The sequence below is a fragment of the Leucopleurus acutus genome (assembly GCF_964270905.1).
Source record: "Leucopleurus acutus genome assembly, chromosome: 10".
NCBI lineage: Eukaryota > Metazoa > Chordata > Mammalia > Artiodactyla > Delphinidae > Leucopleurus > Leucopleurus acutus.
Genome location: NC_139153.1, coordinates 37,561,903 through 37,578,248, shown reverse-complemented (window position 1 = coordinate 37,578,248; position 16,346 = coordinate 37,561,903). Strand labels below are relative to the sequence as shown.

The 16,346-nt window shown below is 47.5% G+C and overlaps 1 protein-coding gene across 2 annotated transcripts in view; it reads right to left on the bottom strand.

Moving 5' to 3' along the window:
* The window catches only part of DCAF1 (DDB1 and CUL4 associated factor 1), a 93,177-nt gene extending 86,583 nt beyond the window's left edge, over positions 1 to 6,594 (bottom strand). Inside the window, exon 1 of one of the 2 annotated variants that reach the window (XM_082848223.1) lies at positions 6,492 to 6,594. The gene's annotated coding sequence lies outside the window, so the exon portion shown is untranslated. Of the gene's footprint in view, positions 1 to 3,296; positions 3,351 to 6,491 lie in introns of those variants that run through there. The other variant, XM_082848221.1, reaches the window with a different exon arrangement.
* Between the last annotated feature and the right edge of the window lie 9,752 nt (positions 6,595 to 16,346).

Here is a 16,346-nt window from a genome sequence, read left to right as displayed (position 1 = left end):
GAGGATTAGATATCATGACCAAGTGGGATTTAACCCAGGAATACAAGGGTGGTTTGACATATGAAAATCAATTAAAGTGGGCTTCCCTGGTGGCGCAGTGGTTGGGAGTCCGCCTGCCGATGCAGGGGACACCAGTTCGTGCCCAGGTCCGAGAGGATCCCACATGCTGCGGAGCAGCTAGGCCCATGAGCCATGGCCGCTGAGCCTGCACGTCCGGAGCCTGTGCTCCACAATGGGAGAGGCCGCAACAGTGTGAGGCCCGCATACCGCAAGGAAAAAAAAAAAAAAAACCCAACAGCTAACATTATACACAATAGTGAAAGACCGAAAGCTTTCCCCCTAAAATCAGAAATAAGACAAAGATGCCTGCTTTCACCACTTAAACACTGTACTGGAGTTCTAGCCAGAGCAATTGGACAAGAAAAATAAAAGCCATCCAAGTTGGAAAGGAAGAAGTAAAATTATCTTTATTCACAGATGACATGACCCTATATATAGTAAATCCTAAAGAATCTATAAATAAAAACTATAGTTAAAAAACAAGTTAGCAAAGTTACAGGATATAAGATTAACACACAAAAATTAGTTGTATTGCTATGTACGAGCAATAAACAATCCAATATGAAATTAAGAAAACAATTTCACTTAAAATAGCACTAAAAAGAACAAAATGCTAAGGAATCAATTTAAGCCAAAAAGGCACAAGACTTCCACAAGGAAAACTACAAAACATTGCTAGAATAACTTAGAGAAGACCTAAATAAATGGAAAGACAGCCTGTGTTCATGGATTAGAAGACTTAATATTGTTAAGAAGGCAATACTCTCCAAAGTGGTCAACCGTCAGTACAATCCCTACCAAAATCCCAATGACCTTTCTTGCATTAGTGCAAACATCAATCCTAAATTTATATGTAATTGCAAGGGATCCTGAATAACCAAAGCAATCTTGAAAAAGAAGAAAGTTAGAGAATTCACACTTCCGACTTCAAAACTACAAAGTTTGATCATCAAAATAGTATGGTACTGTCATAAGAAAAGACATACATACCAATGCAATAGAATTGAGAGTCCAGAAATAAAATCTCACATTTATGGTCAATTGATATTCAACAAGTGGGCCAAAACCAGTCAACAGGGAAAGAATTTGTTGAAAGACCATTAGACCATTACTAGAAAGACCAATGTTCTTTCAACAAATTGTGCTGAGACAACTGGATATCCACATACAAAGGAATGAAGTCGGACCCTTGCCTCACACCATGTATAAAAACTACCTCAAAATGAATCAAAGACAAATATAAGAGCTTAAACTATAAAACTCTTAGAGGTAAATCTTCATGACTCTGAAATTGGCAAGGGATTTTCATTTGACATCAAAAGTATAAGCAACAAGGGAATAGATAAATTGGACCTCAACATTTAAAACTTTTGTGCGTCAAAGTACATTATCAAGAAAGTGAAAAGACAACCCACAGAATGGAAGAAAATCTTTGCAAATCATATATCTGATAAGGATCTACTATCCATAATATATAAAGAACTCCTACAACTCAACAATGACAAAAAAAACCTGATTCAAAAATGGGCAAAGGACTTGAACAGATATTTCTCCAAAGAAGATATACAAATGGCCAACAAGTACATGAAAAGATGTTCAACATCATTAGCCATTAGGGAAATGAAAAACAAAACCACAATGAGATACCAATCATACAACTAGGATGACCAAATGCAAAAAATTAGAAAATAAGCACTGGCAAGGGTGTGGAGAAACTAGAATGTACACTGCTGATAGGAATGTAAAACGGTACAGCAGCTACAGAAAACAGTTTGGTGGCTCCTCAAAAAGTTTAAAAAAAAAAGTTAAACACAGAATTACCATATGACCCAGCAGTTCCACTCCAAGTTACATACCCCAAAAAATTGAAAACAGATATTCAAACACTTGTACACAAATGTTCAAAGCATATTCACAAGAGCCAAAAGGTGGAAACAACCCCAAATGTTCACCAACAGATAAATGGATAAACAATATGTGGTTATCTTCATACAATGCAGTATTATTCAGCCGTAGAAAGGAATGAAGTACTGAGTCATGTTACAGCTGTGGATGAACCTTTAAAACAATACACCAGGCAAAAAATGTCAGACACAAAAGGTCACATAGTCTATGATTTTATTTATATGAAACATTCAGAATAGGTAAATCCATATACAGAAAGCTACCTAGTGGTTGCCAGGGACTTGGGGGAGGGGGAAATAGGGAGTGACTACTTAATGAATGTAGGGTTTCCTTTTGGGGTAACGAAAATGTCTTGGAACTAAAAGAGGTAATGGTTGCACAACATTGTTAATCTACTAAATGCAACTGAATTGTGCACTTTAAAATGGTTAATTGTTAATTTATGGTATGTCAATTTTACCAAAATTTTTTTTTTAAATGGGGGGAAAAAAGGTCCAGGAGGGAATGCCTCTTGGATAACTTAAGCAATCAGCCTAGTAGGGCTTATAAAGGCAAAGTTTAAAAGAAATACTACCTCTAACAAAGGTCAACTCAAGGGCATTAAAATAGTAAAATTTTAGGGCTTCCCTGATGGCGCAGTGGTTGAGAGTCCGCCTGCCGATGCAGGGGACACGGGTTCGTGCCCCGGTCCGGGAAGATCCCACATGCCGCGGAGCAGCTAGGCCCGTGAGATATGGCCACTGGGCCTGCGCGACCAGAGCCCGCAACGGGAGAGGCCACAACAGTGAGAGGCCCGCGTACCAAAAAAAAAAAAAGTAAAATTTTAGAGTTCAATTTAGAAACACACATGTACTTCTGGTATCATTTTCAAAATTTCCAATTAACTATGCCTAAAAATAATTATAACTTTGGGAATATTCACTTGCCCAGGGAAAATATAAATTTAAAATAAGCTAAAATAATAGTATCAATGATAATTCATTTTACTCTCAATGAAAGATTAACAAAATGCAAAACGTGCAGTAATCTTGTTATAGACAAGACAGTGAAGGTACATTACTCAATTCACCATGTTCCAAAGTGAGTTCTTTAGGTGGTATGCAGAATTTATGGCCTGTCTAATAGTGATACAATAGTTACCAATTACTGAATATCTGTATGAGATAGACATTTGGTTTAAGTAATTTATTTACATTATTCTGAATTTTCACAACCACCCTGCCCTTATTTTACAGATGAGGAAAAGGGCTCAGAGAAGTCCCCAAGACCACTCAATTGGTACTTGGTAGAAAAGGGGTTCAAGCATTCAAATTCCAACTCTGTCAACATACCTGTGAGATCTTGGTCAAGTTATTTAACTTCTCCAAATCTCAATTTCCTTATCTGTAAAATGGAAATAGTTGTTGCGAGGGTTAAATGATAACACTGTCCATACAATGGAATAATATAAAGCCCTACAAAAAATATGTAGAGGGAATTCCCTGATGGTCCAGTGGTTAGGACTTGGCGCTCTCACTGCTGGGGCCCCGGGTTTGATCCCTGGTAGGGGAGCTAAGATCCCGCAAGCCACGCAGTGCGGTCAAAAAAAGTCTTTATCCTGAAGGATGCCTGCCAAAGTATTTAGGGGTGCTGTGTCTGCAACTTATTTTCAAATGGTTCCACAAAATAAATATATACCACATCTACTTACTAAGAGAAAGCATGGCAAAATATTAACAAGTATTGAATCTAGATGGATAAATAAGTATTCATTTTCCATTCAATTTCATTTTACACGCAGAATTTATGGTCTAATAGTGATACAATAGTTACCAATTACTGAATATCTGTATGAGATAGACACCTGGTTAAGTAATTTATTTACATTATTCTGAATTTTCATCACCTGGGCTTCCCTGGTGGCACAGTGGTTAAGAATCCGCCTGCCAATGCAGGGGACCCAGGTTCAAGCCCTGGTCCGGGAAGATTCCACATGCCGCGGAGCAACTAAGCCCATGCACCACAACTACTAAGCCCGAGTGCCACAACTACTGAACCCCGTGCACCTAGAGCCCATGCTCCGCAACAAGAGAAGCCACTGCAATGAGAAGCCCACGCACCGCAACAAAGAGCAGCGCCCCCTTGCTGCAACTAGAGAAAGCCCACGCACAGCAACAAAGACCCAACCCAGCCAAAACTAAATAAAGTAGGAGAAAACTAATAAGAATTTCCTTTCCTAATTTGGACCAACTCTCAGTACACTGTCAAGTGAGAAAAGCAAAGAACACTCTTTGCTTTTGCGTGTGTGTGTGTGTGTGTGTGTGTGTCTGTGTGTGTCCCTGGAAGAATATATAAGAAACGGATAATAACTATTACTTCTGTGGCAAGTAACTGATCTTCTGAAGGATAAAGGTAAAAGATTTTTTTTCACTATATGTTACTATCCTAGCTCTACCATTTTCCACTATTTTGTTACCTTTTGTAACTTCTGAGTTAATCCATAAAGCCTGTTCTCTTCTAATACACAATACTATATGGCCTATTTGGCAAAAACTATCCCAAAGCCTAAAAAAAAAGTTCACGTGGGGCTTCCCTGGTGGCGCAGTGGTTGAGAGTCCGCCTGCCGATGCAAGGGACACGGGTTCGTGCCCCGGTCCGGGAAGATCCCACATGCCGCGGAGCGGCTGGGCCCGTGAGCTATGGTCGCTGAGCCTGCGCGTCCGGAGCCTGTGCTCCGCAACGGGAGAGGCCACAACAGTGAGAGGCCCGTGTACCACAAAAAAAAAAAAAAAAAAGTTCACGTTAATGATTCCCATAAGGTTAAATTCTGAAACAAATGCCTGTAAGCACTCTTCTTTTAAAAAAAAGAAAGGGGCTTCCCTGGTGGCGCAGTAGTTGAGAGTCCGCCTGCCGATGCAGGGAACACGGGTTCATGCCCCGGTCCGAGAGGATCCCACATGCCGCGGAGCGGCTGGGCCCGTGAGCCATGGCCGCTGGGCCTGCGTGTCCGGAAGCCTGTGCTCCGCAGCGGGAGAGGCCCCAGCAGTGAGAGGCCCGCGTACCGCAAAAAAAAAAAAAAAAGAAAGAAAGAAAAAAACCCACTGGGAAAAAAACCCAAGTTTGGAGTTTCAAGTAAAATTTACCTAATAATTAGTATAACATATTAGATCATGTATAACAATACTCTATTACTGTCCATGACCATGACAGAAACAACATTGGTAACAAACCAACTTCAATCACTTCAAACCAACACGTGGTTCATTCCACCAGATTCCTCCTCAATAAAGTTTAACTACTGTACAGCAGATAACATAGTAAAACACTGTGCTCAGCAACTACTCAAGAAACGTTGATCATAAAAGGATTTCCTTCATAGTTCCCAAATTCTGTATCTATTATTTCCTTTACATCCAAAAATATATCACCACTCGAAAATGGATAAGTGTAATATACAAAACCCAAATCTTGACAGCGTCAAGAAGAATAGCAAGTCGATTCCTAAAAAGTCTAATTATGCAAGCTTACAAAAACCTTAAAAGTAAACTGAGACAAGATTACAGGACAACACTGCCAATGAACCCCTCACTCTGTACATTAACAAAGCGTTTAGAACAGAAAGATGCTGTTATTAAAACTTGTAGACTAATTAAAAGGCTTCATTGAAAAGACAGTAAGGAAAAACTGAGGCCAACGTGACATAGTCAAGGACGAGTCATCTGGGACTCAAAAAGACCAAAACTACTTCTTCAGCACAAGCAAAAGCCAAGCGCTAACAGTGCAATAAGAGGAAGTGAGACGCAAACCGTCTAGGAAGAGGGAGTTAAGCAAATGCCTGACATCCAGTTAAAAACTACTGTAACCCCCGGAAATAGGATCCCGGGAAGCTTGGCGGGCACTCCAAGGTTTGGCTCTAAGCTGCAGGACCCGGACACCTCTCCTTCCACCCCTCCCCTCCATCATGGGGGCGGGGGGGGTGTGTGTGTGTGGGAGGAGTGCCCAGAGAGCCCGTCCCCCCTCGCCGGACGAAGAGCCGGGCGGGTGCAAGGGGAGGTGGCACGCGGCCGAGGGAGGAGAGCCGGCCCAGGTGACTGGAGCTAGAGGCGGAGACACAGTATGGGAAGGGGGCCGCCATACGACATGGAAGATGGAGCCACCCACCCCCACCCCCCGGCCCGTACCTAACGAAGACTGGGAGGACTGAGAGGTAAAAGGTGATGAGAGGAATGAAAGGCGCCCCTCCCCAAGACAGGGGTGGGCACACCCTTGCCCCCCAATCCGGGCGGAAGAGTTACTCTTGGAAAGCTTCTTTTGCGGACTATAGGAAGAATGTGGAGGCCCCGCCCCTGAGCCAAGAATCTGGAGGATGAAAAGTACTGTCAGGCCCCGGACCAAGCCTCCCGGGAGGCCCGGCCCGCCCCCTCCCAGCCAGCGGCCCAGGCAGGTGCCGCCCCTCCCCCAGCCCGGCGCCCACTCTCCCGCCCGACCATGCACCCTGTCTCCTCGCGCCCCTGCCACAGAGCCGTCTCCCTCCCTTCCCCACTCACCTTCCCGGGCGGCTCCGCCGCTCCCCGCTGACCCCGCCAGCGGCCACAGCTCACACACGCCGCTTCAGGTCCCGCACTCTCTCCCCCTCACTCACACACAACGCGACCGCGACTCCGGAGCGGCCCACATATTATGCGTCACTCGTTCGCTACGTACGCTGCGCGCGCGCGCGCGCGCGCGCGCGCATCACCCGACTTGGCGCGAGGCTTGCTGGCAGGAGGCGGGAGGAGAACGCTAGGGCGAGCGGAGGAATATCTACGAGCGCCGAAGTCGCGTGGAAAATGAAGTTCCGCCTCTAGGGGCGGAGCCCACCAAGTCTTGATTGGCGCGTGAGCAGTTTTGCTCCGCGCGTTGACTTCTGGGGTTTGTAGTTTTTAGTGTAAACGAGAACTGCTACGTACTCATTGGCTGCTGAGGAAGGCGGAAGCGAAAAGCGAGAGACGCGATTCTGCCAGCCCAAAGCTAGAACGGCTGGATACCTTCCCAGTACTTTATTCGGCCCTGTGTGACAGGGAAGAGCCGTTGTTTTATTCTCCCATTGGCCCCGTTATACCTAGAACCTACCAGGATCTAAGAAAATATTTCCCGAAGTGTATGAGAAATCACATCAGTCATTAAGCAGAAGGCTCTGGTCTTCCTGTTCAAGACCTAGCCTGTAGGATCAATAAATATTTATCCTAGGTATTATATGTGAGGCAGAGAAAAGGAAAAAATCAAAAGGACATAGATTAAGGCAGAGCTGACCTCAGAGGTAATCTAATTCCTTTATTTTGCAGCTGGGAAAAGTGAGACCCGGAGAGAGTGACTTGACTCACATCACACAACCAATTAGCAGCAGAACCAGAACGACTCCTGACTCTGACTTGGGGATCCCTTTTTGGAGACGTGAAAGGTAAACTCCACAACTGAGCAGAATCTCTCCCTGACAAGATCCTATCGAGCCTTTATCTCTGGGAGTCCTGAGCAAGTTTCTGTGCATTTTTACGGAGTCCTCACAGTCAGCACTTTCACATGGGGAACATGGGACACAGCAAGCCGTCTGCCATGCTCAGGTTCCATAGCTAGATTAAGAAGTTAGCCAGAGCCTGGGTGCTGGGTCTCTTGATTCTGTTCCCCACCGGACCCCATTCCCCGCTTTCCAGAAAAGAGACTTCCCTCCTCTTAAGTATATAACTTGAAACAGGTGATACTCAGGCACAAAATTCTAGAATGTTGGGTGGCAGTGTGGCAGATGTGCCACCTCTCTGCAACACTTTCACCTGCCACAACACATAGCTCTCTTCTCTGTGCTTCTGGGACTTTGCCTATAATGGCCACTACCATTACCTCTGACTTTATATAGCTCTGAGCCAAGTGTTTTAACCACACTTTTTCATATAACCCTCACTACCACCCCACAGGGTAGGTACAGTTTGCCGCCTACACAGATGAGAAATCTGAGCCCAGATTGGTGGCCCAAGGAATGGGGCCCAGGTTCATGGGTCCACAGGGCTGGACTGACAGATAACTTTCCTACATCGGTGCTACAGCAATCCTTCACCTGACTTTCCTGCCATGCCTCCCTGGGTCATGAACCCAAAATGCATGAGAATGGAGCACTCAAGCCTTAGATACACTCCCTTTTTCCATGATCTAGCCAGTGTGGTGGTGACTTCCCCACTGACTGAGGTCCTGAAATGCAGATCCCTTGCGGGAACCCAGGTTCCAGCTTGCCTCCCCCGGCACAGCCTCAGACTGCCACCAGATGGCACTGCTCCCCTTCAGAAAATCAGCCTGGGGCCCTGGGTAAATGATGGGAATAAGGGGCATGCCAGAAGGCCTTTGGAGAAGCCAGGGCCCAGGAGGCTAGGGAAGCAGAACAGGAGCTATATAAGACCTGTCTAGCAACTGCTTCCTCCATAATCTCTGTTCTGTAATGCCTGTGCCCCCCATACCTCTGCCAAAAGCCCCCCCACCTACCTGCAGCCGCAGACCTGCAGGCACTTCCAGACTCCCACTCTGGGAAGGGGAAAAGACTGCACTCAGATTTTCTGGGCTGCAGACACATTTCAAGCACACTCACTGTCACATTTCGTAGGCCAAGGTAACGTGTGCCAGAGACACAAGCATGCACTCCCATGCACTGGCACCAGTCCTCACAGCCAACACTTTCACATCTAAGTACATGCAAGTACAAAGCTACAGATAAATCAGGCCCCCACACCCATCTTGACCTGGCACATCACACCTGAATCGTTGGATAAAGAGATTCCTTGGCCTCTTTAGAAGAACATTTCTGGACTCTGTCTCCCTCTGCTCTGCGTGTGCCCATCTCCCCGTATGGTATGCCTCAAAAAGCAGCAGCCACCATCCAAAAGGGCAAGAAGTCATGCTTGCAGGGCTGCCCAGTGGCAAAGGGAGAGCAAGAGCAGCCCAGCCCTGGTCCCAGCACGAAGGGCTACAGACTTAGGTATGCTCCAACCTGCCCTCATCCCCACACATGCCCATGCACTGGGGTAGGAAAATCAATAGCACCACGTCCTCTGAGCTTCAGGATGCTCCTCCTCTTTCCCCTATCCTCTGTCTCCCCCATCTTCCCCTCTTCCCTTTTCCACCACCCTTTCTTTCCCTTCACTTACTTCCAGGTTCACCGGACCCAGGTGCTCCCATTAGCCCTTCGCCACCCTGGTGCCACCACAACTACTGTGCCTCCTCCTGTCCCACATCTATTCCCACTCTGTTTGCTGAGCAAGACTGCTACTGCAAGTGTCCGGGAGTCACAGGAGCCACCGAGGAGAGGCTCGGGGCTTCCAGGCTCTGGGGACCCCAACCTGGACAAAAAAGGGAATTCAATCATTCACTTGGTGCCCTCCCCCTTCCTGGGAGCCCCTACAGCCTCCTAGAAAGATGGAACACTACCCCTGTTGCCCAAGAGGTGTGCAAAGCAACCACCCCGTATGACTGCATCCACATCCACCATTCTCATTTCACAGAGTGAGAAACTGAAGCTCCACCTCGTCCAGTGGCCACAGATGCTGCAGTCTCCAGAAGTCAGTACCCTCTCCTGCTCCCACAGGCACAAGTTCATAGAGGGGCCTAAGACTCAGGTGAGAAATGAAGTAGCGACCCCCCAGCCCCGCCCCAATTCCCACGTACCAGGATCCCAGCCAGAGTGAGGAGCCCCCAGAAGAGCCCCATGCAATATTGAGGACATACTTATATATTTTAAATTATTCTTTATCTGAAATTAAAATTGAACCGGACATTCTATATATTATCTAGCAGCCTCACCTCAGAACCACTGCTCAGCCACAGACCCCAAGGACTCCCCTTGAGGGCCCCCATGGCCTCACTTAAATCACCTGCAAAATAGTTAGAAGTAAATCAGAACAGCTGCCTCCCAATGGGTCTCATTAAAGATTAGACGGGCCAAGCAGTCAAGGTTGCCTTATCCGAAAGCTGATCTGGGTAATATCAGGCTCAAAGTCCTCCCTTCTCCCCATTCTCTCTTTAACCCTATCACCGATGGTGACAGATAAGAAAATAGTTTCTTTGCCTCTTTATTGGGAAGAGTTTGCAGAAGGAGATAGGTCAGCAGTTGAGTCTAGCTTTGGAGGTAGACAGACCTGCATCCTAACACTAGTGCTCCTGTAATTGGCCTAATTACTTCACCTCTCGAGCTTCAGTTTCTCCAGCTGGAAAATGGGAATAATACCTCCTTTCTAGCATTGTTATGAGGACTAAGTGGAACCATGCCTGTAAAGTGCTTAGCTTGGGGTCTGGCACACAGGAGGTGCTAGCTAAGTGGTGGCTATTTCTATTGTGATTACTCTTGGTCTGTGGCTGACCCTATTGCTGTTCTTCAGGACTACCTCAGCCCTGGCTGATTTCTCTTTGCCCCCGGTACTACTGCCTGCTGGAAGAGTTCAAGCCTTCCTCATCAAAATGAGAAATGAGCTCCTTACCAGAAAATCCTGGGGCACATTTTCAGACACACTGGGAAATAGTGGAGTAACCATCTTAGGGATCATCTGTCTACTCTCTGTCCCAGCACAGAACTAAAAACTGAGTGGGTCAGAGGGTGGATTTTTTTTTTTAACATCTTTATTGGCGTATAATTTCTTTACAATGGTGTGTTAATTTCTGCTTTATAACAAAGTGAATCAGCTATACATATACATATATCCCCATATCAGAGGGTGGATTTAAGAGGATCTGCTCCTAGGCCTCCTCATGCCTGAAAAGGCTGCCGTCAATCAAGGGTGAGGGCAGTCAAGGCCAAGGAGCTCCTTAGATGTGAATTCAGACATGTCACCCTCCCCAAACCAGCCTGTCGACCCTGCCTCCCTGCTGAGATGAAGCCTGCATCTGGAACCCTGCCCAGAGTGCATTCACTGTTTTCCCTGGGGTCCTCTGGCAGGATGGCGATGTCACAATCAAAGTAGAGTCCAGAGAGGATGGCCAGAGATGGTGTCCCCTGGGCCACCCTCACAATGGACCTGCCCAGCACAAACGGGCTGGAGCATGAAAAGGCCCAAATTCTGCCCTCCATCTACTCCCAGGACCTGTCAGATCCCCGAGCCTGGCTGCCAGTTATCATCCTTGCTGACTCCTGGGGCCCTGCTCTTCCCAGAGGCTATGCTCCAGGTAAGAGTTGGAGGTTGGGGAACAGGTACAGGGGAGGTAAGTAACCTCTTTTGCCTCAGGTTTTTAGAATTGTAAATCCTTCCGGGAAGAAACAACAGTGGAGTCAGCATTGGAGAGAGAAGCCCTTGGATTTTGACAATGCCTGTTTGTAAGCACAAGACTTTTCTACAGGACTCAGGGATCTCTGGCCTGACCCACCTGAAGGTACTCTGGGGACTGCTGGAGTAGACCCTGAGGAAGACTCAGGTCAGATAAAGCTTCCCACCCTATCAGTTCTTTCACTTTGAAAGGCCTGGAGCAGAATGACTTTGATGGAAGGAAGCTGATCTGACCGTCAATTCAGATGTCAGAGATCCACCACCACCACCTGAAGTAATCACCTACTGCCCCACCCCCAAAGCTGGCCACGTTGGACCTGGACCCCAAAGAGATATTGCCAGATATAGCCAGGAGTATCCAGTTAGGCCTGGGAGCCGAAGTTATCAAGGGGAGGTGTTTCTAGGTGCAGAGGGTGTCCTGGGCTCTTACTATGAGGCAGTTCCTCTTCATTCCCTCAGAGGTAGGGGTGTCTCTCCATGAAAAGTCACATGATGTTCCTGGGGGGAGCCCCTCTGCCCAGCTCCTGCTTCACCAGGCCCAAACTTGTCACAGGATAGCCTTTTGTGAAGTCACAAAGCTGGCTGCTTCCCACAGGACCAGGGACCGGGACAATCAGGGACTACTGGGCATGACTTGGGGAGATGGAAGGCTTCGGAAGTGGCCTTTGGACTCTGGAGAGGGGTCTTGAAGGGCTTAGGTTGTAGGGGGTGAAGGGATCTGTTGGAGACCTGGGGAAGAAGACAGTTTCTCAGATTCTGGTCATTGCCAGGAGGTGAGAACAGCTGGGGCTTGGGGCTGTGGTCTTTGGCTATGGGTTTGTCCCTCAAGACCCAGGGGGAGGGTGGGAAAGGAGGGCCCTGCCCCAAATGAGTACATATAAAGGTCCTTTTCACTGGTGTTCTGGATGTTCCATGGCAGAAAGAGGTTAAGACCTCTGTCTGAGCTGGGGACCAGATCTTCCCCTCAGCGCAATCCATCCATGATCATCTACTTATTGAATATTCCACCTGCTTCTTGGGCAAGCACATGCGGCCAAATTCTGTTGCATTAATAAGCAGCCCTGATGGCCTTGGGACACCTTCACCTGTTGGACTGCTCAGAGGAAGAAGGGATAAAAGACTATCAAGGAGAAGAAATGCAAGTCCCCAGCGTTCACTCTCTCCGGAGTGTTGAGATTCTCACCACCAAAGGAGCAAACCCAGGGGAGAAAACAGGAGGGAGGAGAAAGCTTCACTACAGAAAGTGTGGAAAGTCATCCACTGTTGTCAAAGGTCACAGCTGGTATGTGGAGGATGAGGAGAGCCACTTGACGGGAGCCCTGTTCTAAAAACCAATGAACAAAACTGTTTTCCGTGAAGTTAAGGATTCCTGTGCCTAGCCCTGTACCTGAATCCCTTGGACTGAGGAGGATGCAGCACACAGTGGAGATGACAGGTCCTGTCCTCAAGGGCCCATAGTCTAGGGACTGAGTGAGCGTGCTCAGCTTCCTCCCTTAAAGAGAAGGCTAATGTCCCAGGAATGTGGCCCAAAGTCCCAGGAAATGGTGGGGCAGCCTAGAATCCAGGGACCCCACCTCCCAGGCCAAGGCCTTACATTTCCCTGAAGGTAAGAACAGACTAGAATCTTGAGGGCTTTTGACAATTGACCAAGGCAGCTTCACACTGCCCTTCAGGGTCTGCAGGTCTGGGTCTTGGGGTCACTCATTCTTTTGAGAGTGACTCTTCCTCACGTGGCTCCTCTCTTGGCCATTTTTGTTGCTGCATTCAAGAAGGCCTCCAGAGAGAACCTCCTGCTGTCTGCTCCATAAAGCCAGTGGGTATGCTGTGGGGATAGACCTGGCCTGAGGGGTAAGTGACTAGAGGGTGACTCTGGGTAAGTTTCCCCATCCATCCCTCATAAGTTTACTAGATCCATGGTTTTCAAATTTTGATAGCATTATTTTAGCACAGAATCTTTTTATTTTAACGCAGTGAAATCTTGTACACCTGTTCATTAAGTAGATAAGAGAGCCATGTTGGTAGTTGCAGGACATGGTGTGTCAGAGTCCCTACCAATTCTGAAGAACCCCCTATAGTTCCAATAAACTCAGTTTGAAAACCACATGCCACATGGCTTACAGACACTTTCAGGTTTGACCTGCCATGAATTTGTGACTTCAAAGCCCAGGCTTCATGGAGGATGAGAACAGGCCAAGGAATGCCATGTTTAGTGGCCCCCTCAGAGCACTGCCATGAGTACCTTCCCCCACTACCACTTCCAGTTCCTGGTTCTGACTCAGCTTATTTACAACTGCCAATGCATCCCCAAGCCCACCTCTCACCTGATCTTCTGCTGCCAACTTTGCTTCTCTCTTGCGGGCTCTAAAATCAGCATCTAAGCTTCTGTGGCCCGAAGCCCACATAGGAGTCCTAAGTCAGGAGCACATCAGGCACCTTTCTGTAGCTGAGTTCAGTAGGCAGAAAACAGGAGACTCCCTTCCTTCAGGTAGCATTCAGCTTTGCTTGACTCTCTTCTGAGACCCTTGTAGCTTCCAGAATTGTCCTTGTCCTTTTTTTTAATACGGAACATTTTAGGTTTTGTGAGGCTGATAGCCTCACCTAGGAGCCAGAAAAGGCCCAGGGCAGCCTGGGTGGGGGACAAACCCTGTCCTCCCCAGTTCTTTTCCCCTAAGATGCAGAGCAGAGAGGACCCAGGCAAGGTGGGCTCTCCACACCACAAGCCAGGGCAGGCCTGGATTCCAGGGGCTTTTGTTCCAGAGAATCTCTGAGAAGCATCATGGCCTTGGCTACTTTCAGGAGGACAATGAATTCAGGAGAGCAGAGTAATGATGCCGTAGAGCTTGTTACAGAGAAAGGCAGCTACATTGCAGCTGAGAACAGAGGCTGCTCTGCCTTTATGGCAGGGGAGGCATGGCAAAGAGCAGACACTCCCCACCGCCAGGTGAGCCGTGGTGAGGGAATGAACAAGGATCCTCAGTAAGCCGACAGGCTAATGTGAGGTTCCCAGGCTTGGCTGCACATTTGAATCACCTGTGGTGCTCTTCTGACCAACCAGTGCTAGAACCCTGTTCCAGACCAATTAAAGCAGTATCTCTACAGGTGAGGCGCAGCCATCTTTGTTTTCCGAAGCTCCCCAGGTGATTAATTTACAGCCAAGGCAGAGAACCAGTGGCCTAGGAGGAGAGATTAGCATTAAACAGGATGTGCGCATAATGGTCTTCACCATGAGGTGGGGCCTAGAGGCTTGAAATCCTGGAGGCCAAGTAAGCTGGGCCCTGCTGTCACTGGAAGCCATGGGACCCCCTCTTACCCACCTACCTACACAACCACCCACCCGCCACACACAAACTAGAGCATCTATTTTGGGGAAAACAGGACAGAAGTCTCAGGGATCCAGCTCCAGGGAAGGAGAGTGTGCACTCTGGTTTAGAATCTTGACCCTGCTCCTCTCTAGCTGTGTGGCCCTGACAGCCCTTCTGAGTCTCAATCCTCATCTGTAAAATGAGGCAATATTGCCTGTTTTGAGGGTGGTTGCAAGGAAGCACCCGGCTCACAGGAAGAGCTCCAGAAATGGGGCTGTTCGCAGCAGTAGCAGCCCAAACTCAATCTGTCAGCACAGGCAGGGCCCTAGTGATCACCTGTCCAATCCCTTGGTTTTTTACACAAAGACCTCAAAGTCCAGAGGGGAGAAATTTTCGCAGGCCATGCAGCCAGCCAGAACCATAATCTCCCTCCACCCAGGCAGCTTTGGATCATAGTGCCCTTCCTGTGTGTGGCTTTAGCTCCCCTCATCCAGCAAAACCCTGAAAATGAGTACTGGGGCTTCTGAAGAAGCAAGCAAAGATTTTTAAAATACCTCTAGAATGTCTTATTTGAGATGCCTGGTTGATCCTCTTAGGGCAGAGGGTGTGCTCAGCCTATCTGGCTACTTGGCCCTAATGTGCTGTTTGTCTCCAGTCCCTTTTGACGTTCTTGGTACTTTGGTACCAACTGTGTGGCCCCCTGGCTATATAAGGACGCCACCCTGCACCTGGAGCCTGGGCCTGGGGTTAGGAAGGGCAGAGAGGGCAGGGAAGAGGCATGGTTGGTTTTCAATATAAGCCTTTTTTGTACTCTGACTTTGAAGCCAAAGCATTACACTGAGCATGTACTACTTTGATAAAAAATAAAATTGGTATTGAAAAGTAAAACTCTGCATGTCATTATACATTTCTCAAAACCTGTAGAATGTACAAGCACCAAGAGTGAACCCTAACGTAAACTGTGGACTTTGGGTGACAATGATGTGTCAACGTAGGTTCATTGATTGAGAAAAACGTACCTCTGTGTTGGGGGATGCTGATGGCAGGGAGGCTGTGCATGTGTCGGGAAAGGGGGTTTTAGGGAACTCTACTTTCCGCTCAATTTTGCTATGAACCTAAAACAGCTCTAAAAAGAGTCTATTTGTAAACAAACATAAATAAATAAAAGTAAGACTGACAAACGCAGAGAATAGTACGCTCTTCGTGGTGTTTGCAAGGATTACATGATCTAATGGACGTAAAGGGCTTAGCCTGACCCCGGTGATTGCTCAATATGTGTTGGCTTTCGTGTTTTATTCTAAAGCCATCTCCGTCCCGTGGTTCCCTCTCAGGTGCCACTCATGGGAGGAAGATGGGAGAAACAGGCCCTTCCCATCCTTTATCTCAGGATGCTGAGGCACCAAAGCCTTTGTCACTAGCTCAATCACATGGTTTAACTGGTGATGCAACAGCCAGGCCTCTGGGGACAGTTTCTAACCTCTGTTGGGGCTGAAGTTTACACTCAGTCCAGACTCCTGACAGGTACTGAGCACCTACTTTGTGCAAGGTCCTATGCTCAGCCCTTTGAAGCTTTCCCTCATCCGTCCTATGAGGTAGGCATCATGCTCCATTTTGACAGATAAGTAAACTATGGCTCAGAGAAGTTGACTAGTGCAAGGCTGCTCAGCTCTAAGGACAAAGAGAACAGAGCTGTTTTCTCATCCGTTAGGAAAGGAGACATAGGAGGTGAGCATTCAGCCAACACACCAGGGACTTCTTGGCCTGTGGCACTCAACCGTGCCCTTCAGCAGCCTCACGAAGATGCCACCTTGGAGAACAACATCTTCTT